Source organism: Rhinopithecus bieti, unplaced genomic scaffold (genome assembly GCF_001698545.2).
Source record: "Rhinopithecus bieti isolate Rb0 unplaced genomic scaffold, ASM169854v2 scaffold_23816, whole genome shotgun sequence".
NCBI lineage: Eukaryota > Metazoa > Chordata > Mammalia > Primates > Cercopithecidae > Rhinopithecus > Rhinopithecus bieti.
In genome coordinates, this window is record NW_016811019.1 from 1,834,119 (window position 1) to 1,861,374 (window position 27,256).

General features: G+C 49.0%; 1 protein-coding gene across 4 annotated transcripts in view; it reads right to left on the bottom strand.

Annotated features, from left to right (window-relative positions):
* Positions 1 to 27,256, bottom strand: part of ADCY3 (adenylate cyclase 3) — a 106,073-nt gene that overhangs the window by 76,145 nt on the left and 2,672 nt on the right. The gene's annotated exons all lie outside the window — the stretch shown is intronic.

Consider the following 27,256-nt stretch of genomic DNA (forward strand, 5'->3'; position numbering starts at 1 on the left):
GGGTTTACGCCATTCTCCTGCCTCAGCCTCCCGAGTAGCTGGGACTACAGGCGCCCGCCTCGTCGCCCGGCTAGTTTTTTGTATTTTTAAGTAGAGACAGGGTTTCACCGTATTAGCCAGGATGGTCTCGATCTCCTGACCTCGTGATCCGCCCGTCTCGGCCTCCCAAAGTGCTGGGATTACAAGCATGAGCCACTGTCAATATCTGCCTATTAAACTGAATATTCATATCACTTACATTTAATATTATCAATATGGCTGTATTTCCAACTGCTGTCTTGTTTTTTGTCTTCTACTTGTCTTATTGTTTTGTTCCTTTTTCCCTCTTTCTCTGCCATCTTTTGAATTATTTCTATTTGCCATTCTATTTTATCTCCATTATTGGCTTATGAGTCATACCTCTTTGTTATGCTTTTTCAGTGATTATTCTGGGACTTACAGTAAACATTAACTTAGTACAGTCTAGTTCAAATATTCTATTACTTTGCATGTAAGAAAATTACAACCAAGCGTGGTGGCTCACATTGTAATCCCAGCACTCTGGGAGGCCATAGTGGGAGAATTGCTTGAGGCCAGGAGTTCAAGACCAGCCTGGGCAACATGGTGAGACTGTTTCTACAAAAAGTTAGCCAGACATGGTGTTATGTGCCTGCAGTCCCAGCTACTTGGGAGGCTGAAGCAGGAGAAGACCTTGAGCCCAGGAAGTTGAGGCTACAGTGAGCTATAATTGTGCCACTGCTGTCGAACCTGGGCAACAGAGTGAGACACTGTCTCTAAAAACTAATAACAATAAATAAAGATAAATAAGAAAATTACAACAATATACTTTCATTTCTTCCCTCCTGTCCTTTGTGCTATTTTTGTCATACATTTTGCTTCTATGTATGTTCTAAACTCCAAAGTACCTTGTTTATATTTTTGCCTTAAGCAGTTTCTCAAAGAGATTAAAAATGAGAAAAGATAACTTTCATATGTTTCCATGTATTTACCATTTGGAAGCCTCTTTACTCCTTTGTGAAGCCTAAATTTCTATCTAGTATCATTTTTCTTCTGCCTACAAAACTTGCCTTAACATTTTTTGTACTACAGGTCTGCTGGTTATGAATTCTCTCAACTTAGTTTGTCCATCAAAAAGTGTTTATTTTATCTTCATTTTTGAAGGATATTTGTGTTGGGTATAAAATTCTAGATTGACCTATTTTCTTTTTCAGTTCTACTGTCTTCTGCCTTGAATAATTTCTGACCACACATCTACTGTCATTCTTATCTTTGTTCCTCTCTATGTCATGTGTCTTTTTTTTCCCCTTTTGTTTTTTTTTCTGGTTACTTTTATGAGTATATCTTTACTAAGCAATCTGATTACGATGTGCCTTGGTGTAATTCTCTTTCTTTTTCTTTTTTTTTTTTTGAGACGGAATCTCACTCTGTCACCAGGCTGGAGTGCAATGGTGCAATCTCAGCTCACTGCAACCTCCTCCTCCTGGGTTCAAGCGATTCTCCCGCTTCAGCCTCCTGAGTAACTGGGACTACAGGTGCATGCCACCATGCCCAGCTAATTTTTGTATTTTTAGGAGAGACAGGGTTTGACCATGTTGGTCAGATGGTCTTGATCTCTTGACCTTGTGATCTGCCCACCTCAGCCTCCCAAAGTGCTGGGATTACAGGCATGAGCCACCATGCCTGGCCAATTCTCTTTATTTTTATTCCGTATATTTGTTTGGATTTTGTTGAGCTTCTTGAATTATCGGTTGAGTTTTCATCAAATTTGGATGTTTTCCCACCATTATTTCTTCAAATATTTTTTTCTGTCTCCCTCTCTCTGTTCTTTTGAGACTTCAATTAAACATATTAGGGTGTGTTACATTGTCCCACGTGCCAGCGATGCTCTGTGTATGACCTTTTGTCAATGGTCTTTCTCTTTCTTTCCTTCCTTCCTTCCTTCCTTCCTTCCTTCCTTCCTTCCTTCCTTCCTTCCTTCTTTCCTTCCTTCCTTCCTTCCTTCTTTCCCTCCCTCCCTCCCTCCCTCCCTCCCTTCCTTCCTTCCTTCCTTTTTTGTTTTTTGAGACAGGGTCTGACTCTGTCACCCAAGTTAGAGTGCAGTGATGCATCTTGGCTGAAAGCAACCTATGCCTCCTGAGCTCATGTGATCCTCCCACCTCAACCTCCTGAGTAGCTGGGCCCACAGGCACATGCCACCACTCCTGGCTAATTTTTGTATTTTTTGTAGAGGCAGGGTTTCACCATATTGCCCAGGGTGGAATATTTTATCTTTATGTGCTTAATTTTAGATAGTTTTATTGCTCTAGCTTCACTTCACTGATCATTTCTTCTACACTGTTTAATATACTATTAATCCTATCTATCTAGCTTTTCATTTTTGATTTTGTAGTTGATATTTTGATTTTTCATCCCTAGAGGTGCTACTAGGTCTTTTTATACTTTCCATTTCTCTTACCGTCATCCTGATGTGTTCATTTACATGCATGATCAAATGAAACATATTTATAAAAGTTATTTTCGGGCCGGGCACAGTGGTTCAAGCCTGTAATCCCAGCACTTTGGGAGGCCAAGACGGGCAGATTATGAAGTCGGGAGTTTCAGATCAGCCTGGTCAACATGGCGAAACCCCATCTTTACTAAAAAAATACAAACATTAGCTGGGCATGGTGGCATGCACCTGTAATCCCAGCTACTCAGGAGGCTGAGGCAGGAGAATCACTTGAACCTGGGAGGTAGAGGTTGCAGTGAACCGAGATAGTGCCACTGCACTCCAGCCTGGGTGACAAAGCGAGATTCCGTTGAAAAAAAAAAAAAAAAAGCTATTTTCATGTCCTTTTCCTGCTAATTCCATCACATCTTTGTCATTGCTAGATCCATTTCTATTGACCACTTTTTTTGTTAGTGGGTCCATCACATTTCCTTCTTTGTCTAGATATTTTTTTTTGGATTTCTAAACCTGCAAACTTTTCCCTTTTTTTTTTCTTTTTTTTTTTTTTTTTGAGACGGAGTCTCGCTCTGTCGCCCAGGCTGGAGTGCAGTGGCGTGATCTCGGCTCACTGTAAGCTCCTCCTCCCGGGTTCATGCCATTCTCCTGCCTCAGCCTCCCGAGTAGCTGGGACTACAGGCGCCCACCACTGCACCTGGCTAATTTTTTGTATTTTAGTAGAGACGGGGTTTCACCATGTTAGCCAGGATGGTCTCAATCTCCTGACCTTGTGATCCGCCTGCCTTGGCCTCCCAAAGTGCTGGGATTACAGGCGTGAGCTACCACGCCCGGCTTACCATTTTTCAATGCAGAATTTTGTCATATTCTTTTAAAGAGGACTCCAATGAATCCTGGTCCTGTGTTGGCTCTATCCTGTTTGTCTTTTTTTTTTTTTTTTTTTTTTTTTTTTTTTGAGACGGAGTCTCGCTCTGTTGCCCAGGCTAGAGTGCAGTGGCCGGATCTCAGCTCACTGCAAGCTCCGCCTCCTGGATTCATGCCATTCTCCTGCCTCAGCCTCCCGAGTAGCTGGGACTACAGGCGCCCGCCACCTCGCCCGGCTAGGTTTTGTATTTTTTTTTAGTAGAGACGGGGTTTCACAGTTTTGGCCAGGATGGTCTCGATCTCCTGATCTCGTGATCCGCCCGTCTCGGCCTCCCAAAGTGCTGAGATTACAGGCTTGAGCCACCGCGCCCGGCCTCCTGTTTGTCTTACAGCTCCCTCTGCAAGTTGTTCTCTTCTGTTCTCAAAGGGTTGCCCTGTGCATGAGCAGACTGATATTCACCCAGAGATTCCAGGGGACGTCTATCGAGATTTCTGGAGATCTTTCTCTTTGCAGCTTCTTCCTTTTAGGATTCTGTCCCACAAATTCTAGAAACCTTAGAACTTGGTGTCTCCAAATTTTGATCTCTGTCCCCTCAACTTGGTAATCTCTCCAGTCTCCGTTTGGGTTCTCCCTCGCCATGGTAGAATTATCTTCAGGTAGAAAGCCTAGGTAATGAACAATAGGGCTCACTTGGTTAGTCTTTTTCCAAGGAATCACAGTCCACCATTGCCTGGTCCCTATGTTTTATCCAGTTCCTAGTCAGTTACAGTGGGAGAATAATTCCAGGCTGTCCTGCTCACTCTTGACTGGAAGCAGAAGTCTCATCATCTTTTTGCAAGATGACATCATGGTAGATCACAGGAAGAAAGAGCCCAGCCACCCACCCTCTTTCAACCATATCCCTCTTGCCTACTATACTTGCAAGCCATCTTTCCCTAACTGTCATTCCTGGTCTCTAATCCAGCCATACCCTCCTCCTTTTCTCCTCCTCCCCCTTCTCCTCCTCCTCCTCCTCCCTCTTCTCTCTCTCTTTGTCTCTCTCCCTCTCTCTCTGGGACTTCTTATAGAATATGCCCCCACCTCCATTGCTGCCACTAACTTCAAGGCCTGGTTCAAAGCCCCCTGCCCTTGGCATAAAGAGCCAAGACTCTGAAACTGGACAGAGCAGAAGCTGAACACCAGCCCCACCTGCCAAGAGCCTGTGTGTCCCTGAGAAAGCACCTCAGTCCCTCTCTGAAATCTCCCCAGGGTTGGGGAGAGGATCAGAGCGCCTGACACTGTGGCCGGCACGAAACAGGTGCTTGGTCAGGGTTCCTCCCAACTCCACCATCACGATGCCACATGTGGCTGACTGTTCTCTTCCTCCACCTTCTCATGGGTAATTTGAAATAGTCTCTCACCAGTATATGGGGAGTGTGTTGAAATCTTCACACTCACATGGGAAGTTCAGCAAGGACAACAACCCAGACTTTTCCATTTTGCACCTTCTAATACACTGAGCACCAGCAGGCCCTCTGTCTATGCTGGCTGGATGAATCCCTCTCTCTCCTACACGCGCTTCAGTGGCTCAGGTCAGCTCCCTGTATCCTGCCATGTTCAGGCGGGTTCTCACATACTCTGCTGCTCACGGCTATCACCGTTCGCTGCCAGAATAATCTTCCTGAAGGGTAGCTCGGCTCAGGTCACCTGCCTGCTACAAAGCTTTCAATGGCTGCCCACTGTCTATAAAATGGAGTCAGAACTGTCTCATATGGCTCTTACTCCCCCCATTTCAGATCCCAAATAACCCTCCAGGCTTCTTTGTTACTACTGCACCCAACTCTCCAGTCAAAGGTTCTCTGCTACCCGGTCTATGTTCATCCCCCAGACCTTTGTTCACAAGCCACTGCCACTGCCCCTCCCCTACCGACCTTGGGATCGAAATCCAATGTGCCCTTCACAGTCCAGCTCCTCCTCCTGAGGTTTTCTCTCCACTCTCACTGTCCGTGCGCCACAGAGGCCCCGGGGAGGCTCGAGGACCTCCTTTCCATCACCGTGGGGTGAGCCCCACCCTCGCAACCAGAAGAAAGGAAGTGAGCGGACCTGCTGTCTGCAGGATGGGAGTCAGGACACTGACTGTGTCGGAATACGCCTATGCAGGGCTGTCCTCGAGGAGAGGGGGCTTCGTGTCCTTCATACAGTACTTCATGAGGGGGTGAGTCAGGCGCCATCTCTCCTTTTCCAAAGGCAAAAATGAGCCACACCACAGATTAAGTCAATTACACTCAGCCAGAGGAAATATCCTCCAAAGATCTTCCCTCTCAGGTCAGCCTCTCAATGGAGCCCTCCAGCACCGGAAAGGAGCCCTCCCATTCCCACCTCTGACTTCCTTTCCATAAAGCAAAGGGGCAGAAGCAGGCAACAGGTCCCAAGAAATCGCACAGCTCCCGCCTCCAGGTCTCTGGGGAGACAACCCTTGCCTGGGGAAGCCTGGGAGGTTCGGGAAGCAAACAGAATTCCTAAGACTGGGAGAACAAAAGCAAAATTTACCACGCAACCAACAGCAGCTCAGCAGTGGGAGGTCTGCAGCCTGGGGATGGCCCCAGTTCACATTGGAAACCCTTTCACCATCAGAGAACTCCGGCACAGACGCCAAGCACGGCCACGGCAGGTCACCTGCCCTCCCTCCAGCTCCACCACCATTCTCCTTGTCCTCGCCACACAACCACACACTCAACAGCCTCCACACACTCCACTGTCCCCTCATGCCCCTTGTCATCCCGAATCACGGTGTCACTGGCTTCCAGCGTCCACCTACCCCTCCCACCCATGCCCTTTTCCCAGCTCACCTATCTCTACCTCTGCTCCCTAAGCAGAGCCACAGGGCGCTAAGAACAGACCCTGGCAATGTCCACAGGAAAGTCTCTTTGGGTTTCCCGTCTCCTTTCTATTTCCTGCACCTGTCACAGGTTCCTGCCCCAGCACACAAGCTGGAGTCTCGGTGGCCATCAGCTCTCTCTGGGAGAGGCTGGAAGAGCGCCGGATTGGGACCCAGGAGACGGAGGTCACAGACCGAGGCTCTGCCCCATTCTCTGTGTAACCTCAGGCCAGTCACTTCCCTCTCTGGGCCTGGGAGTCCTCTTCTCTGGAAAGCTCGGAATGTCTCCTGGCTCAGGCTCTCCAGGGCCATCCCCCAGTGGATGGAGGAGGAGAGGGAGCAGCAGGAAAAACCAGATCCCCTTAGGGATGAACCCCTACTCATTACTATTTGTAAATTCCACTCAAGCACCATGCAACTTGGCACCTCCCAATAGAGGTATGGGTTTTGGCTTTACATAGTTAGAGACAAACCTAAAATAATAATAACACTTGCATCTGGACGAGGCTTTGTGGCTTACAAAGTGCTTTCATCCGCTGCCTCGTGTATTCCTCCCACAACCCTGGGGGAGCTGGCATCGCCATCACTGTCACAGCAAACGTATGCGGCAGGCACTATTCTAAGAGTTCTACTTATGCAACTCGAGATCACAGAGCTGCTTCGCGGCAGATCCAGCCACGGATGCCCAGAGAACTGGCCCCGAGTCTGGCTGTCACTCACCATGTCCCTGTCCCTCCATCCTGCCCACTTACAGAGGGGGAAACCACAGCTCAGTGAGATTAAATGGTCTACCTGAGACCCCAGCACCCACAGATGGGCAGAATTTGAACTCAACTCCTATTTGCTGACAAAACGACTATGAAACAGAAAAAACAGGAAACGCAAAGAATGTCAGCACCTAGAAGAAAGGAAGGGAGTGGACCTGCTGTCTATGGGATGGGAGTCAGGACACTGTATCAGAACACGCCCTCGGTGGGGCGTGGAGACTGTGGAGCCCCACACCCTCCCACAGAGGCCCAGGGAGGTCAGCTGCACTGCCCAGGGCCCCAGGCATCCAACTCTGGGCCAGGCTTCCCTCCTGCTGGCACACCGCCTCCTTCTCCCCAAACCGCCATCCGCTCTTCTGCCCTGTGAGGTGATGGCTGTATTGATTTTGATGCCTTCCTCAATCCCAATAAACAAACCATTCTCTTGGGACCAGAGCCCATGTCCCATCTAAGAGCAGGATCTCACTCTCGGCTGGAATGATGCTGTCACCCCAGCCACCTCTGCCACCAGCCTGCCAGGCCAAACTGTCCCTGGGTTTCCTGCCCAATAGGCCCTTGAAAGATGCCTTCCTGCTGTTGCAGATGGAAGCAAGCAGAAGCAGCTTGCTAGACCAGCCATGACTATTCCTCAGCTCGAGGGGTAGCTGCGGCTCCTCAAGGAGGCCACCAGTGTGGACCTCGAGTGGCGCCACCTGGCTGAAGGAGGCAAGGCTGCAGACGGCAGAAGCATCTCATCCCCTCTATAGCAAACTACAGTTACCATAGAGGGGTGTGTAGAGCTTTGCTTCCCCGATTTGCATAAGCTTATATAAAGAATCTAACCATCCTAAATGTGCATAGAGTCACATAAATATGTAATTCACAGAAAGATCTCTGGAAGTATCCACATCAAACATTTGGCAATGGGTACCTACGGGAAGGGGAGCAAGGGAAGGAAGGAGGACTTTCCCTTTTATTCTTTGTACTCCTATCTAGGCTGAATTATTTTCTTACAATAGTGCTTCATAATATAGGAGAAAATTGATATTCATATCTATCTTTAAGAGAGAGCTCAATGTTAACAGCAGTTATCCTTCAGAAATAATATTATGGATAATATTTTTCAATACTATGTAGTATTTTTCAGGCTTTCCATAGTGAATACATTTGTTACTTTTATGTTATATTGAACCATATGAAATGAAGTTGCCTTTTTTTTTTTTGAGACGGAGTCTTGCTCTATCACCCAAGCTGGAGTACAGTGGCGAAATCTCGACTCACTGCAACCTCCACCTCCCGGGTTCAAGCAATTCTCCTATCTCAGTCTCCCAAGTAGCTGGGATTATAGGTGTGCACCACCACCCCTAGCTAATTTTTGTATTTTAGTAGAGACAGGGTTTCACCATGTTGGCCAGGCTGGTCTCGAATGCCTGACCACAAGTGATCTGCTCACCTTGGCTTCCCAAAGCACTGCAATTACAGGCATGAGTCACCGCGCCTGGCCTAAGTTGCCATTTTTTTTTTACAAGTTGCAAGTGATTGGATATCAGCAATTCCATGCAGTTGAACCTAATAACAATTCATGCATCAACATTCAACAAATAGTTATGGAGTGACTGCTCTGTACCAGGCCCATATCCAGATAATAATAAACTCTCTTTTTTAAAGAAAGTAAATAGGCCGGGCGCGGTGGCTCACGTCTGTAATCCCAGCACTTTGGGAGGCCAAGGCGGGCGAGTCACGAGGTCAGCAGATTGAAATCATCCTGGCTAACATGGTGAAACCCCGTCTCTACTAAAAACACAAAACATTTGCTGGGCGTGGTGGCATGCGCCTGTAGTCCCAGCTAGTCGGGAGGCTGAGGCAGGAGAATGGCGTGAACCCGGGAGGCGGAGCTTACAGTGAGCCGAGATGGCGCCATTGCACTCCAGCCTGGGCGACAGAGCGAGACTCTGTCTCAAAACAAAACAAAACAAAACAAACAAACAAACAAAAAAAAAACAGAAAAAGAAAAAAAGAAAGTAAATAAGTAAATAGACTGAGCAGAGCTTCCCTTGCAGACAGGGACCCTGGGTTACCTGTCTGTGTATCCCCAGCACCCAGCAACGTGTGCAAACCTGTGTCCGGACCCACATATGTTTGGCAGAGTGAAAAACCAAGTAAGTAGATAGATGGAAAATAAACAGGCATACAAGTAAAATTACATATTCTTTAAGAAACCAATGACACATACAGCATCTCAGTAAGAAAAGTGGACTGTGGACAAAGAAGTGGATGTGTCAGACTCTGACGAACTTGATAATCGTGCTGATCTTGGCTGATCTGGCAGGAAGACAGAGAAGCAAGGGGGAAGGGAGATGGCATAAGGGTGTGCAGGCTGCAGAGGGACGTGGCGTGGTCAGCAGGCAGCCCAGGGAGACTAACACACCCTCCAGGGCTGAGAAGCAGTTCTGGCTGCATGGTCCAGCATGAAGGCCTCTCCTGCCTCACTCCCCTAAACAACACATCCTGCCAGGCAGGGAAACATTCCACAGTCTCTGTAGAGCTGTCCTGGCATCCAGAGAGCACTGAGTTTCTCTATATTACCAATAACTTAAGGCTGGGCATGGTGGTTCACGCCTGTAATCCCAGCACTTTGGGAGGCTGAGGTGGATGGATGACCTGAGGTTGGGCGTTCGAGACCAGCCTGGTCAACATGGCAAAATCCTGTCTCTATTAAAAATACACAAGTTAGCCGGGCATGGTGGCAGGCGCCTGTAATCCCAGCTACTTGGGAGGCTGAGGCAGGAGAATCACTTGAACCCAGGAGGCGGAGGTTGTAGTGAGCCAAGATCATGCCACTGCACTCCAGCCTGGGCAAAACAGCCAGACTCTGTCTCAAAAAAAAAAAAAATTAAATTAATTAATTAATTAAATAAAAAATCAAAGAAAACTTAAATGTTTATGTAGATAATAGCTCTTTCATTAAGGCCTGACATATAAACTTCCCAGGAATGGAGGCCATCCCCCCGTCTTAAATGTATAGCTACAGAATTTCTACCTCCAGTGTTTGTGTCCCATAGCCAGGTAGCATGGACGAGGTTCTGTGAGCAGGCTGGGCAAACAGGAGAAGGCAGTCCTGAGAAATGCGCTTTAGTCTACAGCTAGAGAAAGTGCCCAGGACCATGTAAGGTCTGGAAACCATATCACCTGAGGACTTCTTGAAAAAGGGAGATGGGCAGCTGAAGACGAGATCCAGGGAGAGCAAGATAGCTGAATTCAAACACTGAAAGGGCTGCTGTGTAGAAAACAAGAAGTAGGGCCGGGCGCGGTGGCTCAAGCCTGTAATCCCAGCACTGTGGGAGGCCGAGGTGGGCGGATCACGAGGTCAGGAGATCGAGACCATCCTGGCTAACACGGTGAAACCCCGTCTCTACTGAAAATACAAAACATTAGCCGGGCGTGGCGGCATGCGCCTGTAGTCCCAGCTACTCGGGGGGGCCTGAGGCAGGAGAATGGCGTGAACCCAGGAGGCGGAGCTTGCAGTGAGCCGAGATTGCGCCACTGCACTCCAGCCTGGGCAACAGAACGAGACTCCATCTCAAAAAANCCGAGGTGGGCGGATCACGAGGTCAGGAGATCGAGACCATCCTGGCTAACACGGTGAAACCCCGTCTCTACTGAAAATACAAAACATTAGCCGGGCGTGGCGGCATGCGCCTGTAGTCCCAGCTACTCGGGGGGGCCTGAGGCAGGAGAATGGCGTGAACCCAGGAGGCGGAGCTTGCAGTGAGCCGAGATTGCGCCACTGCACTCCAGCCTGGGCAACAGAACGAGACTCCATCTCAAAAAAAAAAAAAAAAAGAAAACAAGAAGTAGATGTGCATTACTTCCTGTGGACAAATTAGAACCAGGAAAGGGCCGGGCACGGTAGCTCATGCATGTAATCCCAGCACTTTGGGAGGCTGAGGCGGGTGGATCACCTGAGGTCAGGAGTTCAAGACCAGCTTGGCCAACATGATGAAACTCCATCTCTACTAAAAGTACAAAAATCAGCTGGGCGTGGTGGCGGGCACCTGTAATCCCAGCTAATTGAGACGCTGAGGCAGGAGAATCGCTTGAACTCAGGAGGCAGAGGTTGCAGTGAGCCGAGATCATGCCATTGCACTCCAGCCTGGGCGACAAGAGACTCCGTCTCAAAAAAGAAAAGAAAAGAACCAGGAATGGAAGCAAGGAGGGAGCAGGTCAGAGCTGAGTAGGAAGGGGCAGGGGCACAGGATAGCACTGGAGCCCCCAGAGCCAAGACACCGGATCCACCAAGACAGTCCAGTCCCTCCAGAAATCGACTGACATTATACGCGCAGCAGGCAAGCTCCTGTCTAGGAAGCCCATGCATTTATTTCTGCTCCAATTTTCAGAGTATTTTCCAAGAATCAGTTATGTTTAGTCCCAAACCTATTTATGCCAGTTGTTTTTTGGTATTATATTTACATAACTTAATTAAATATAACCTAAACAGATAAAATATGGATGTGAAAGAAAGCTCGTTGTTTCTAAGAAAAGTAAAGTGAGTATTTTGGAAATTTTTGATAAATATGAGTAGCTAAAAGAAATTGCTGTTGAATCCAAGGTAGGCAAGACAATAAAAATTTGGCCAAAAAGAAAAAAGTAATAAAATCTAGGGGATTCTGTACCTAGGTTCCTTCTAAGTGACTTTTAATTCTTACTCCACTTTAAGGAAACTGGAAATTACACACAACACATCCCAGCTGCAAAAGAAGGCCATAGGAGGGGTTGGTGGCTCATGCCTGTCCTCCCAGCTACTCAGGAGGTCAAGGTGGGAGGATCGCTTGAACCCAGGAGTTCAAGCCCAACCTGGGCAACATAGCAAGACCCCATCTTTAAAAAAAAAAGAAGAAGAAGAAGAAAGAAGGAGGAGGAGGAGGAGGAGGAGGAGGAGGAGGAAGAAGAAGAAAGAAGGCCATAAGGAATACCAACTAGAGTACCTATATAAAAAGGAAAGAACTTTCCCTTCAACGAAAGATTGGCGAATGACCATACAGCTAAATGTTTTCAATTAAAACAAGCTATTTAAAATACATATAAATGTATATATGTATGCCTAATTTTTGTGATCCCTGTATTTTACTGACTTTTTATAAAATCTACTGAATTTTAGTAGATGGCACACATTTAACTGTGTGAGTGTGTGTGTGTATATTTGGGTGGTTTTTTTTTTTTTCTTTGAGACAGGGTCTCATTCTGTCACCCAGGCTGGAGTGCAGTGTTGCGATCACGGCTCACTGCAGCCTCAACCTCCTGGGATCAAGCGATCCTCCTGCCTCAGTCTTCCGAGTGCCTGGGACCACAAGTGTGTGCCACCATGCCTGGCTAATGTTTTAATTCTGTGTAAAGATGACGTCTCACTATTTTGCCCAGTCTGGTCTCGAATTCCTAGGCTCAAGCGATCCTCCCACTGTGGCCTCCCAAAGTGTTGAGATTATAGACCTGAGCCACCTCGCCCAGCCTTAAGTGTATATTTAGATGAGTATGGATAAATATGTACAACTATGTGACTACATCCCCAGTCAAGATACGAAAGACTGCCATCATCCCAAAATGTTCCATGGTGCCCCATCCAAGTCAACTTCTCCCAGCCTCGCGGAGAGTCTGTTAAGGTACCATAGCTCTTACCACACCACAGTTGGCCCTTGAACAGCAGGGTTTGAACTGCACAGGTCCACTTGCAGATTTTCGTTCACCTCGGCAACCCCTGAGACAGCAAGACCAACCCGTTCTCTTTCTCCTCCTCCTCAGCTACTCAACGTGAAGATGCAGATGAAGACCTTTTGATGATCCACTTCCACTTAATGAATAGTCAATATATTTTCCCAGCCGGGTGTGGTGGCTCATGCCTGTAATCCCAGCACTTTGGGAGGCCGACATGGGTGGATCACCTGAGGTCAGGAGTTCGAGACCAGCCTGGCCAAGTTGGTGAAACCCCATCTCTACTAAAAACACAAAAAATTAGCCGGGTGTTGTGGCACATACTTGTGGTCCCAAGTACTTGGGAGACTGAGGCAGGAGGATCGCTTGAACCCAAGAGGTTGAGGCTGCAGTGAGCTGTGATCACACCATAAAAATTAGCTGGGTGTGGTGTGGGCGGCTATAGTCCCAGCTACTCAGGAGGCTGAAGCAGGAGAATCGCTTCAACCCGGGAGGAGGAAGTTGCAGTGAGCCAAGATGGCGCCACTGCACTCCAGTCTGGGTGATAGAGAGAGACTCCATCTCCAAAAAAAAAAAAAAGTTATACCCGGACGTTGACTGTGTGGGGGGCAGCACCCCTAACGCCTGCGTGGTTCAAGGGTCAACTGTACGCTGAAGCCATCTTTGGACCATCTGTGCTCTCCACCATCTATCTTTTGTTGTTATTGCCTTTTCTCACGTACAATACAATTCCCTTTTTTGGTGTACAGTTCTATGTTCTGACACACAGTCGTGTAACCACTACCACAACCACCTGTCTCGATCTCCTCAGAGAAGATGACTTCTGACTGCATTTGGATCTGGAAGACTTGGCCCTGAGACCAGCCGGCTCTGCGCTTCCTGGTGGGAGGCTGGGCGCCTTCTTCACCCTCACTGTTCCTCCTCCACTTTCTCTTCTATAAAATGCCAGTGACAAGAATATCCACCTCACAGAGTGGGTGTGAGAACTAAGTGACATAATGGGATAAAAAGCGCTTCAAAGATCCATGCAAATATTATTTGTAACTAGTCCCATTAGGCCATCGTGAAGGAAAGTGGGTGAGGGGTGGGGAGGAGTGGGAGCAGGGGTGCGAGCCTGCGGGGGCACCACAGCAGGGCTCCAGGACAGCGCGCCAGCTGAACAGGAAGCACCACAATCCCTTTCTCCCCTCAATGCAACTCCAAGCCTCAGGAGTTGTGCATCACTATCCCTGGTGAGGAGAAAGATTCTAAAGCTTAGGGGAAAAAAGTGAGGCCATGTAGGGCTACAGGGACATCCTAACCCCAGGTTCTCAATACGAAAGGAAATGAGCTCCATGCAGCTCACACAATCTGATGAATGGAAGGACACACCTGGCTTTCCTCCACTACAGTCACGCCAGAGGCCTTCTTCACCATGTCTCCCACCCACAACCAACTCTTCACTCATTCCTCCCAAAAACGGAGCATAAAGAGAAAAGATGTTAAGTGAAAGGCCATTGCCTAAATGCAAAAAGAAGGAAGGAAGGGAGGGAGAGAGAGGGAGAAAGGCAGAAAGGGAGAAAAAAAGAGAGAAAGAAAGAGAGAAAGGGAGGGAGGGAGGGAGGAGGAAGGAAGGAAGGAAGGAAGGAAGGAAGGAAGGAAGGAAGGAAGGAAGGAAGGAAGGAAGGGAAATTTGAATCAGAAGTACAATATTCCACTATTCTAACCAGGTGTGGTGGCTCACGTCTGTAATCCCACACTTTGGAAGGCCCAAACGGGCAGATAACTTGAGATCAGGAGTTTGAGACCAGCCTGATCAACATGGTGAAACCCCATCTCTACCAAAAATACAAAAATTTGCCGGGCATGGTGGCATATGCCTGTAGTCCCCACAACTGAGGCAGGAGAATCACGTGAACCAGGGAGGCAGAGGCTGCAGTGAACCAAGATTGTGCCCCTGCACTCCAGCCTGGGCGACAGAGTGAAATTCCATCTCAAAAAAAAAAAAAAGAAAGAAAAAAGAAAAAAGTACACTATTCTTTGTCTCTGTGGAGAACTTCCTGTGAAAAGCACATTCTCTCCAACATTTAGAAGGTAACCAAAAAAATGGTGACCCAGCTTGTAAGTTTCTTCTCTCTCTCTTTTTTTTTAGGCAGCATCTCTATCGCCCAGGCTGGAGTGCAGCAGCGCAATCTCAGCTCTCTGCAACCTCTGCCTCCTGGGTTCAAGTGATTCTCCTGCCTCAGCCTCCCTAGTAGCTAGGACTATAGGCGCCCACCACCACATCCAGCTATTTTTATATTTTTAGTAGAGATGGGGTTGTATCATGTTGACCAAGCTGGTCTTGAACTCCTGACCTCAGGTAATCCGCCTGCCTCAACCTCCCAAAGTGTTAGGATTACAGATGGGAGCCAATGCGCCTGGCCAGCTTCTTCTCTTTTGCCTCCCATAAGCCATTCCTCTATCGTGTTGTTTTTGCTTTTTCGCTGATTATTACAGTTACTAACCAAAGCCCTGTCCAGCAAGCAAAGCCATGATCACTACAGAGAGATGGGAAGGTACAGTCTGCTTTTTCTTAGTTACTGTGGGGAAATGGTGAATAATTGTAAAGTGTGGTTTTGCATTTTTTAAGACAAAAATTGTCTAGGAAAGTTGAATATGGGTATTTATTAAACAGGGGCTGAGGGTCCGACACCCCAGTCAGGGGTTGGGAAACAATGATAGGGTGGTAGGGCCAAGCAGGGAGGGATGTCAGGGCCGCCCCAACCAGGGAGGCAAGGGCAGGGCTTGAAGCCACCAAGCACCGTTGAGACATCCTGGAAGGAGCCTGGGGCTGCTCTTTCCTCCCTTGCGGTTGGGCCAGGCTTTTCTAAAATTCCTTATCAAAGCCAATAATCATAACAATGACAGTGACAGCCAGAGCAACAACCATTTCTAGTGCTTGCTGCCTATCCCAGTGAAAAAGATATTATTATCACACCCATTTTGCAGAGGGAGAAACCAGGTAGACAGACTAAATAACTTACCCCAGATCTCACAGCTGGTAAGTGGGGGAGCTCCTGGTGATTCAAGTCGAATGACTATGACGCCAGTGCTTTGACCCAGAGTCCAAAGCAGAAAGTCACCCGGGGTGAGGGTCGACCAAGACTCACAGGGTCCCTTCACTAAGCTGTAATTGTAGAGGCCAGCAGGTCTGAGACACAATGGAAGGGATAGGAAATGCCACCTGTAATCCCAGCACTTTGGGAGGCTGAGGTGGGCGAATCACCAGAGGTCAGGTGTTCGAGACCAGCCTGGCCAACATGGTGCAACCCCATCTCTACTAAAACTACAAAAACTAGCCAGTCGTGGTGGTGCACACCTGTAATCCCAGCTACTCAGGAGGCTGAAGCTGGAGAATCTCTTGAGCTCAGGAGATGGAGGTTTCAGTGAGCTGAGATTGTGCTACTGCACTCCAGCCTGGATGAGAGAGTGAGATTCTTTCAAAAAAAAAAAAAAAAGAACCACCCTAGATTGGGCTCTTCACTGAAATAAAGAGTGAATATCCCAAATTTGTCCCTGGAGACGGGCAATATGATATTAACAACTACAAGCCCAATTACAGGGGGAATGTGTGTTTCAGAGTGCTCACTGCTGCACCAATGAAAGGTAAACTGTAAGCACAGGCAGGAGGAGAGCAAAAAGGTGCTGAAGGGTGAGGCTGTGTGCCACTCCTCGGGCTGTCTCCAGCTGACAGGGTTGTGTGCAGTAGAAAATGTGCCTGTGGGCAGTGGGTCGGCCCCCAGCCCCACGTGGGAGGATGAACAACCCTCTCAGCACCATGGCATGCGCTTTGCTCAGATTCCCCTTCAGGAAATTACTGATTTGGTTTCTTAGGAATTGGCAGCAAATATGTACCAACTGACACACATGGTATTACCACTCCCCGCTCCCACCCCGCTGCCTTCCAGAGAAGGTGGGAAGGTCTGCCTGCCATGATCAGGTTGGTGACCAGGTCTTGAGCAATCTGTCTTATCAGAATCAGGTTCAAGACTGGGTGTGGTGGCTCACGCCTATAATCTCAGCAGTTTGGGAGGCCGAAGCAGGTGGATCACTTACAGTCAGAAGTTTGAGACCAGCCTGGCCAACGTGGTGAAACCCCATCTCTACTAAAAATGCAAAAAGTTAGCCAGCCATGGTGGCATGCGCCTGTAATCTCAGCTACTTGGAAGGCTGAGGCAGGAGAATCACTTAAACCCAGGAGGTGAAGGTTACAGTGAGCCAGGATCGCACCAGTGCACTCGAGAGCAAAACTCCATCTCAAAAAAATAAAAATAAAAATGAAAAGATTCAGGTTCATGGAGATAAATTCCTCAGGGCCTGGTCCCCTTGGGTGAGAAACTGCCCTCAAGGGCAGTCCAGGAGCCCACCAAGAGCTGGACAGGCAGCTGTTGCAGCCTTCCACTACCAAATCTAACAGCCGACACCAAACTACACTTCCTGGAGACCAGTCCTGATGTGACATGTGAACAGCAAACCCCAGCCATGGAAATCTTGCAAAAGTTCAAGTCCAGTCACTTATGCTGGGGTTTTGAATGGAGCTCAAGAGAGGGGTAGATTTATTCTGAAACAAGTCCTTTACTGTTTACAAGAAGGAAAGTGCTGTTGAGGAGAGGAGGGGGAAAAGGAAAGAAACAGTTTCATTTCTAATCAAAGTGAATTCCTTAGGAACCACAAAGAGGAATTTCCTGGAAGAAAGGACTGAAAACCTACTCAGAAGAAGAAAGAAACATCAGACAGAAAATGGCCAGGACGGGGAAAGGAGAGAGGGGATGCGCCTGCTGGAACAACAATAGCAAGTCAATAAAATACAAGTGACATATAAATAAAATCAATAAATTAAGAGTAGACAAGACCGGGCACGGTGGCTCATGTCTGTAATCCCAGCACTTTGGGAGGCCGAGGTGGGCAGATTACTTGAGTTCAGGAGTTAGAGACCAGCTTGGCCAACATCGCGAAACCCCATCGCTACAAAAATACAAAAATTAGCCGGGCGTGGTGGTGAGCACCTATAATCTCAGCTACTTGGGAGGCTAAGGCAGGAGAATCACTGGAGCCCAGGAGGCGGGGGTTGCAGTAAGCTGATATTGTGCCACTGCACTCTCATTCGGGGCAACAGAATGAGACTCTTTCTCAAGAAAAAATAAAAATAAAAAAATTAAGAGTAGACAAATGAGCCGAGTGTGGTGGCTCACACCTGTAATCCCAGCACTTTGGAAGGCTGAGGTGGGCAGATCACCTAAGGTCGGGAGTTCGAGACCAGCCTGGCCAACATGGAGAAACCCCGTCTCTACCAAAAATACAAAAATTAGCTGGGCATGGTGGCACATGCCTGTAACCCCAGCTACTTGGGAAGGCTGAGGCAGGAGAATCACTTGAACCTGGGAGGCAGAGGTTGTGGTGAGCTGAGATTGCACCATTGCACTCCAGCCTAGGCAACAAGAGCGAAACTCCTTCTAAAAAAAAAAAAAAAAAAAAGTAGACAAATGCCCTACAGAAAAGGAATAGTACAATATTCTGCAATATTACTCAGCATTTTATAATTTGAAATATTCTTAACAATAATCCCTTCACAATAAGGAAAAAGAGTTAGTTGATTACACAGAAAAGAGATGAAAAAAGGATAATGAAGAAACTTGGTCTGATTCACTCATAGTTCAAAGATCAGAGATGGTCTGCCAAGATTAAATGTAATAAAGAAATAACTAGCATCTGCACAGTGCTTTGTAGTTTAAGGTGTCTCTATACACATTATCCACCCCTCCCCGACCACGTAACACAGTCACATTCCCGTGCCCTTGTTTGCCAGGTGGAACTGTGGGAAACAGTCCCTCACCTGGCACCATGGCCCCACCTTGGCTAGGCTTAAGTCTCCCCAATGCAAGAACATCAATTGTGCAAAACACCATCAGACAGACACTGCTTCCTGCTTCCTAATGGCCGATCTACCCAGCACAGGCTACCTGGGACAATCATGGGTCCAGGCAGGAAGCAGGGGCGGGTTATGGATGTCCCATACTGAGGACCCCCCCTACACACACATTGTGTGTTGGGTTCTAAGCCCCCTTCCCTTTTGATTCTACACACTCTCCCCAGGCACCCCCTCAGCCTCCCTACAGTTTTAGGTGCCACTTAAATGCTGATGATTCTCAAATCTGCAACTCTAGATTTTTCTTCTCCAGATCTTGAGTACAAAGTCTGATATACAGAAGGTGTTAACTTTCCACTGAACAATCTGACAAGTTCCACTTGAGATGTCCCATGGGCACCTCAAACCAAACTCATCTTCTCCATCCCCTACTTCCGTCCTGGTGGGTGGCATGGTGCCACGCCTGGACTCCCTCACCAGCCTCCTGCACCGCATCGGCTTCATTCAGGTCCACCAAGATGATCCCCCTAAATGCAAACCCAATCCTATCTGGTGTTTCTGAAGCTTGTGCACATGCAAATCTCCACCTCCTGGAAAAGGAATATAAGCATCAGAGCCAAGCTGCCAACCTAAGCTGAAGAGAGAAAGGGGCAGGATTGGTGCTGGGGTCCATGATTAAGCCACACATCCTGTCACCTAGGGCAGTGTCCTGAACACAGGGGCCACTGCGTGCTTGAGGAAGTAAGAGAATGACTTCTCACCCAAACAAGGCAAAGCAAAGTCTATACAGATGAATTCTGAGCCATCATTTCTCTCTGTACAATGCCGTTTCTGAAACTTTCTAAAAATCTTAGAAATGATGTATTGGATCCTACAGAGAATCAATATCTTAATGAAGTTAAACAACACTGGGCTCTGGGCCACATTTCTAACTTTTGAAGCATTCTATGGTCACAGAGTATTTTGGACCCTACCCAATTTCATGGCTTTAATTAGCTCCGTCTTCCTAGCATCCCCCATGTGCCTCCTGGTTTCTCAGACAGCCTCAAAAGACAGCTGCGATCAATTCATTCCCTCTCTTACACACGCCACTCAAACATCAAAAGACAGAATCAATTTCCTCTTGCATCTGAGTTAGCCTTGACCTCTTGTAGCTGATAGTGGTGAGCCTAACCTTAAAAAACTCTGATAGCTTCCACTTTCTGAGACCACCATGCTGTGAGGAAGCCCAAGCTAGCCACATGGAGAGGTCAGGAGGAAGAGCTCTGAGGCTCCAGACATGTGGGTAAAGGCTTCTTAGAACATGCCAGCATAGGTGGCAACTGAATGCCACAGATGAATGAAACAGTGCAGGTGGACAAATGAGTGACCCCAGCCCATGCCACGTGAAGCACAAAAACCACCCAGCTGAACAGTCAACCCACAGGATCATGAGAAACAATAAACTGTCATTCTTTTTTTTTTTTTTTTTTTTGAGACCAGTCTTGCTCTGTCGCCCAGGCTGGAGTGCAGTGGCACGATCATGGCTCATGGCAGCCTCCTGGGCTCATGATCCTCCCACCTCAGCCTTCTGAGTAGCTGAGACTACTGGCATATGCCACCATGCCTGGCTGATTTTTGTACTTTTTGTAGAGACAGAATTTTCCATGTTGCCCAGGTTTAAACTGTTACTCTTTTAAGCCCCTAAGTTTCCAGGCTGTTTGTTACACAGCAGTGGATAACTAAAACACATGGTGAAGAAATGGACATCTATTCAGTAACACCGAGTAATGAGTCATCCCACATGACTGGATTTCCAAATATAATGCTTATTTGTTCAAACTTGTGTTATCCATTCCCGAGGAAAATGTTTTTAGATACTACACTGCACTTTATACTAAATGTAATTTAATATTTTCTTTCTCTCTCTTTTTTTTTTTTTCTTTGTGAGACAGAGTCTCGCTCTGTCACCAGGCTGGAGGGCAGTGGCACAATCTTAGCTCACTGCAATCTCTGCCTCCCGGGTTCAAGATATTCTCCTGCCTCAGCCTCCTAAGTAGCTGGGACTACAGGCATGCACCACCATGCCCAGCTGATTTTTTGTATTTTAGTAGAGACAGGGTTTCACCATGTTGGCCAGGATGGTCTCAATCTCTTGACCTTGTGATCTGCCCACCTTGGCCTCCCAAAGTGCTAGGATTACAGGTGTGAACCACTGCACCTGGCCTTAATATTTTCTTGATGAGTTGGTCACCATTATGCGCATCAGTTACTACACTGTCCTATAATGTAACAATACCTCCCACAGCCACAGAAGGTGCACGAGGGCTGTTGGTTGCAACACTCAACACCCCAGACATCTCTGCTCCTTGAAGATGCCCCCATAAACACCTCCTCATCCCCCAGACTGCTCTTTCTAATGCTTGTGAGTTGAGAAACCAAAACCCTAACCCCGTTGGAACTATCTCAACAGGCTCTGATGGAAGATCTAAGGGGTTCTTCTTTTTGAGATGGGGTCTCATTGTTCCCCAGTCTGCAGTGGGGTGATGTGATCAGAGTTCATTGTAACTTCAAACCCCTGGGCTCAAGCCATCCTCCTCTCCGGCCTCCTGTACAAGACACACACCACCAGGCTGGGTGCAGTGGTTCATGCCTGTAATCCCAGCACTCTGGTAGGCCGAGGCGGGCAGATACCTGAGGTCAGGAGTTCGAGACCAGCCTGGCTGCTGTGGCGAAACCCTGTGTCTACTAAAAATACAAAAAAATTAGCCAGGCATGGTGGCAGGCACCTGAAATCCCAGCCACTCAGGAGGCTGAGGTAGGAGAATCACTTGAACCCAGGAGGTGGAGGTTGCAGTGAGCCAAGATTGCGCCATTGCACTCCAGCCTGGGTGACAGACTCAAAACACACACACACACACACACACCACGAAGCCCAGCTGAATTTTTTGGGGGTATGTGTGTGTGTGTGTGTGTATGTGTGAAGATGGGATCTCATTATGTTGCCCAGGCTGGTCTTGAACTCCTGGCCTCAAATGATATTCCTGCCTCAGCCTCCCAAAGTGCTGGGATTCCAGGCATGAGCTACTGGTCACCGCCTAAGGGGTTCTTTTATGACTCCAATGAGAAGGAACTCCAAAATCCTACTGACCTGGGTTCCAATCCTGCTGTACCGCTTACTAGCTATGTGGCCCTGGACAAGTCATTTCAGTCGTCACACATTTCAGTTTCCTGATCTGTAAAATGGAAATAATATTTGCCTCTTGCCAGAAGGCACTAAACTGTAACACAGCAAGAGCTCAGTAAACACAGCCACCTCCTCTCTGTCCCTGCTCATGGGCCTCGACCTACGCATGATGTGTCTCTGAGTCTCAGTGTTGGTGAGAGCACACACCCATGGAATCTATCATCAAGAATGTGTAATTTGGTGATGGCTGGGCACAGTGGCTCACACCTGTAATCCAGCACTTTAGGAGGCGGAGGTGGGTGAACCGCCTGAGCTCAGGAGTTCAAGCCCAGCCTGGGCAACATGGTGAAACCCTGTCTCTATTTGGGAAAATGAAAAAAACAAGGAAGAAGAAAGAAAAGAAAAAAAGAAAAAACAAAAGAATGTATAATTTGGTGGCGGGGGCAGCTGGGGGCAGACAGCGGTGCTGGAATATTAATCCAGCGTTGGACCACCCTCGTGGGATTTGCTGTTTGTTTATGAAGAAACTACAGAATGTGAATAACCCTGACATCCCAGTCATTCCATTTCTCAGAGGGTTTACCCAGAAGGTTGGGCAGATCAAGCCCAGGAGTGAGCATGCGTGCGCGTGTGTGTGTGTGCGCGTGCATGTGTGTGTGTGCATGCCTGCATGTGGGTATAAAACTACCCAGTCACCCACCCCTGGCCCAGCCCTGGGCTTCCGTTTCCTCTCTAGAAATACCCGCTGACTATAAAGCGCTGATTTAAAATAATAAACACGAGGAGTCCAATGTTCACAGCAAAATATCAGGGAAACAATGTGGGTGAAAGGTGGGGCCTAAATTGCATATGCACGATGATGACAAACTGGGAAAGCTCTGTTTACACACAGATGGGGATCAGAAAAGGCCACAGAAAGCTGTGACGGGGAAAGGATGGAGGGGTGATTTTCTGCAAAGTTATTTACATGTTCAATGACTGATTATTCCTCCTCACATGCAGTTGGATCTGATGGCCCTGCAGTCCCCTTCTATGCAGGTCATCATTGTTGCGTTCCCTGGACCCTCCGCTGATGCCCATTTGCATACTCTCCATGGAGAGATGACAGCTTCTTTCCCACCCCTGGTCAGCAGAGGAACCCAGGGCCAAAGAGCCAGGACTGGCTTGAGTTTGCCTCCTCTTGCCCTGTGTCCTGCACGCCTCTCCCCGCAGCCTGCTTCCTGAAGGCTGAAAGCCCCCAGGCCTGCTGCTTCCTGCCCACCACACCCCACACCAGCTCCTGTTCCAATTCAGCCCCCTGCCTTTCTCACGTACTCCTGGCCACATGCCCACAGGGAACATCGTCATGGGCTTCTCCCCACTTTGCATCCAATTCCCATGGGGAGAAGGGGGTGCCTCCTGTTATACCTTAGGGACTGCTATCTCTTGACACTGTTCAGTCATGTTGCTTAGCAAAATTACATTTGGGGGCAGCCAGAAAAGGAGGAGGAGGCCCAGATGTCTGGGTTCCAGAGAAAGAGAGGCTTTCAGGGAAGTCCCCCATTCCACCTTTCTTACCCACCGGTGACCCCTCCCCTGTAATCCAGCCCCACTACCTCCTCTCAACCTCACTGAGCCTCAGTCCCCTCATCTGTGAAATGGAGCCAGTAACATCCAGGATTAAACGGGGTGAGGTGCATGCAACAGCTACCTGCTGTCTGCAGACAGGGTGTCTCTGGAAGCCTCAGCTTCCTCTCACCCTCCCTATGGCAGCTCCCTCCAGCCCCTAGGAGCAAATGTTCCTTCCCTGGGTGAATGATTGCTGTGTCATTTGCAGGTGTGCAAGAAACTGCACATCCACAGCTTCCTCATGTTTTACTTGGTGGAAAAAGGTCTTCACAGGCTCTTCATTCCATGAGAGAGTTTTGCTCCCAAATAGCCTTTCTGCTCTGAAATAAGGGTACAAAATATTTGTCAGCAGTTCCTAGTCCCTACTTTGCCACATGCTAAAGGCACGCCCCCCAACCACCCCCAACCATCCTGGCTGCCTTCCCCGTTGTCCGCACCCATTGGCTGCTGGTCCTGCAGGTACTGGTCCTAAGCCCAGCCCCCTCCTTCCTCCTCACCCAGCCCAGGGGCAGTTTAGAGCAGTAAAGGGCAAATTATTCTGTAACAGGTCCTGGGGCAGGACTCAGGCCAGGAGAGCGAAATAGGCAAACACTGCCAGCTTCAGCTCCTCCTGATCCATCTGCCCTCCCTTCTGGCTGCTCTGGGCCTGTGTTGCCTCCTGGGATGGGGGAGCCATGGAGTAGCTCTCAGTGCTCCACGGAACACACACAAATGAGCCTTGGGCTGGGAGTCAATGCCTGGGCTCCTGTCCTATTTCCGCCACCAAAGTGCTGGGTGACAGTGAACCAGTTATCACCCATCTCTGTTTTGTCCTCTGTTTCCTCCTCTGGACAGTGGCACATGCCTATAATCCCAGCATTTTGGGAGGCCAAGGCAGGCAGATTACCTGAGGTCAGCAGTTCCAGACCAGCCTGGCCAACATGGTGAAACCCCGCCTCTACTAAAAATACAAAAAAAAATAGCCATGCATGGTGGCAGCTGCCTGTAATCCCAGCTACTTGGGAGGCTGAGGCAGGAGAATCACTTGAACCCGGGAGGAGGAGGTTGCAGTGAGCCAAGACCACAACATTGCACTCCAGCCTGGGCAACAAGAACGAAACTCCGTCTCAAAAAAAAAAAAAGAATGGGGGACAGGCAGGGGCTAGAGGATGGGTCGTGAGAACCACTGGTCAGGTCCCTCCTCATCCAAGGTGGCTCCCAGAACATCCTCCCCACCCCAGCACAGCCTGAGTGTCAGATGGCCTCACCCTCCTTATCCCCTGACCTTGCAGACTGCAAGGCCCATGCTGCTCAGCAATATTCATTTATTAACTCACTGGTGGGGCCCTAGCCCCACCCCATCCCACACTCTCTGATCATCTGCTCTTCCTGTCAGAACCCCACCCGCCGGCCTCCTGAGAAGAGCCCAGGACAGGCTGTCTGGCTGGCCTCCGACCTCTCAGGCTGCCGCAGCCCCATGTGTACCTTCTGTCCTTCCCCACAGAGCTGCGCATGGGCATGGAGGGATAAGGGCTGCAGAGGAGGAAGACTTTTGACATTGGCTAAGCTTCATGCTGCCAGTGACAGCAGCAACAAAATCACAAAACTCACAAGCCCCCAGAAATCCAGGTGTCTACTTCAAACTGGGAAACTGCGTTCATCCCCCACCGACCCTGGAGGGAGTTGCCAGCCAGAGCCAACAGGGGATGGGAGAGAGAAAGACAAGGGGAAGCACACGGGCAGGAAAAAGGCGGTGCCTGGGGTCTGGGGTCTGGAGAAAGTTCTGGGACCTACCCTGACTAGGAGGGGCCTAGCCCCCTGGTTCTTGCATCCTATCCTCCAGCCCCTGCCCCCCATCCTTGAGGGGGCCCACATCCCAGGAGGCAACAGCAGCAGGGGAGGTGAATGACGCCTCACTCCACGGCTCAGGGAGACCGCTGTCCCCGGTATCCCTCCCCACAGCAACGCAGGCTGCTGCAGCCCGTGTTTGTTGTTGTTGTTGTTGTTGTTGTTGTTTGACGGAGTCTTGCTCTGTCGCCCAGGCTGGAGTACAGTGGTGTGAGCTCGGCTCACTGCAAGCTCCACTTCCTGGGTTCAAGTGATTCTCCTGCCTCAGTCTCCTGTGTAGCTGGGATTACAAGTGCACCCCATCACTCCTGGCTAATTTTTGTATTTTGAGTAGAGACGGGGTTTCGCCATGTTGGCCAGGCTAGTCTTGAACTCGTGACCTCAGGTGATCTGCCTGCCTCAGCCTCCCAAAGTTCTGGGATTACAGGCGTGAGCCACCGTGCCCAGCCCTGTTGCCATCGTCTTCAGAGGCCAAATGCTAGGATGCTGTGAGTTGAGGAAGACTCTGGTGGGTGGGCCTGGGAACCCAGGCACCTTTTAAAAAGTCACATTAGTCCCAACCAGTGACTCAGAAGCTTCTGGAACACAGCCCACTGTAAGCTGGGGCCTTCTCCTTCGATCTCAGGCTCCCAATCGGACCTTGAGAGCCCTCTGCCCCTCCTGCTCTGCTCCCAAAGCTGCCTCCCAGGCACTGCTTCCATGCCAAGGTCAGGCTCCTCTGGGATGCTAATATTTTTATTCTTGATTTCTTTTTTTTTTTTTTTTTTTTTTTTTTTCTGTTTGCTAAGTTTTAGGGTTTTATGTCTTAGCAGTACCCAAAGGAAAACCATCATGAGTTTAGAAGTGATCTCCAAGCAGCCACATGGTGGGGCACCCAGGCCCCGGCCCAGCCCTGTGGCCACGTCTTTGCAGTCCTTTTCCCTGGAAGCTCCAGGAGCCTCAAAATAAGCTCCTTGTCCACCTGAGGAGATGGAGCTAGAGAGACCAGTCATCCCCAGACCTCAGATCTTAAGCTTAAAAAGAACCTGGGACGCCCCAGCACAGTGGCTCATGTCTGTAATCCCAGCACTTTGGGAGGCTGAGGCGGGCGGATCATGAGGTCAAGAGATCGAGACTATCCTGGCCCACATGGTGAAACCACATCTCTACTAAAAATACAAAAATTAGCCAGGTGTGGAGGCGCATGCCTGTAATCTCAGCTACTCGGGAGGCTGAGGCAGAATACCTTGAACCCGGGAGGCGGAGGTTGCAGTGAGCTGAGATTGCGCCATTGCACTCCAGCCTGGCGACAGAGCGAGACTGTGTCTCAAAAAAAAAAAAAAAAAAAAGAACCTGGAACTGGCTAATGCATGGCCTGAAGAGACAAGACTGGTGTTTCCACCTAGTTGATGACCAGAAACTCATAGCCCCCTCTACAGAGATTTGGGGTGCGGACAGCAGGGCAGCACACAGCCACTGTCCCCAGGAGGTGGGATGGGAAGCAAAGCTCCTGCTCTCAGGCAGCTCTCGGTGCTCCATGGAACACACACAAATGAGCCCTGGGCTGGGAGTCAATGCCTGGACTCCCGTCCTGTTTCTGCCACCAAAGTGCTGGGTGACAGTGAACCAGTTATCACCCATCTCTCTTTCCTCCTCTGTAAAATAGCGAGTCTGTACTAGATGCCCTGCCAGGCCCCTGCCTATGTTAACATCCTCTACCCATTTCTACATCAAATCAGCAGGCTGAGGCATGACTGGAGAAATTAGCAGAGGAGTGGAAGATTCTGTCTGTCCACCCTGGGCCTGCATAGCACCTGGTCTCCAGGGCCCAGGCACTGACCTCCATGGCTGCTAGAGGCTCACATCAATCAGCAAGGATTCTGGACACGCCCTGCCTCTCCTGATACCCAGAAGGTCACCGCTTCAGAGCTGACTCTACCCCAGCCCCGCTAACCACAGAACAGAGCTGGCGTGGGAGTTAAGACGTCTCTACTAGACAGAGCACTGCAGGGGCAGGAAGTGGGGGAGCCTCTCTTGACCATCATTGGCATAAGGCTGGCAGGCTGGGCATCAAACCCAGATGCAGACATCTCCGCCTCTGGTCACCGGCTTGCTGGCTCCCCAGGGACACACACTGCCTACTATCCCTCAGGTCCCCTGGCCTCTGCAGCC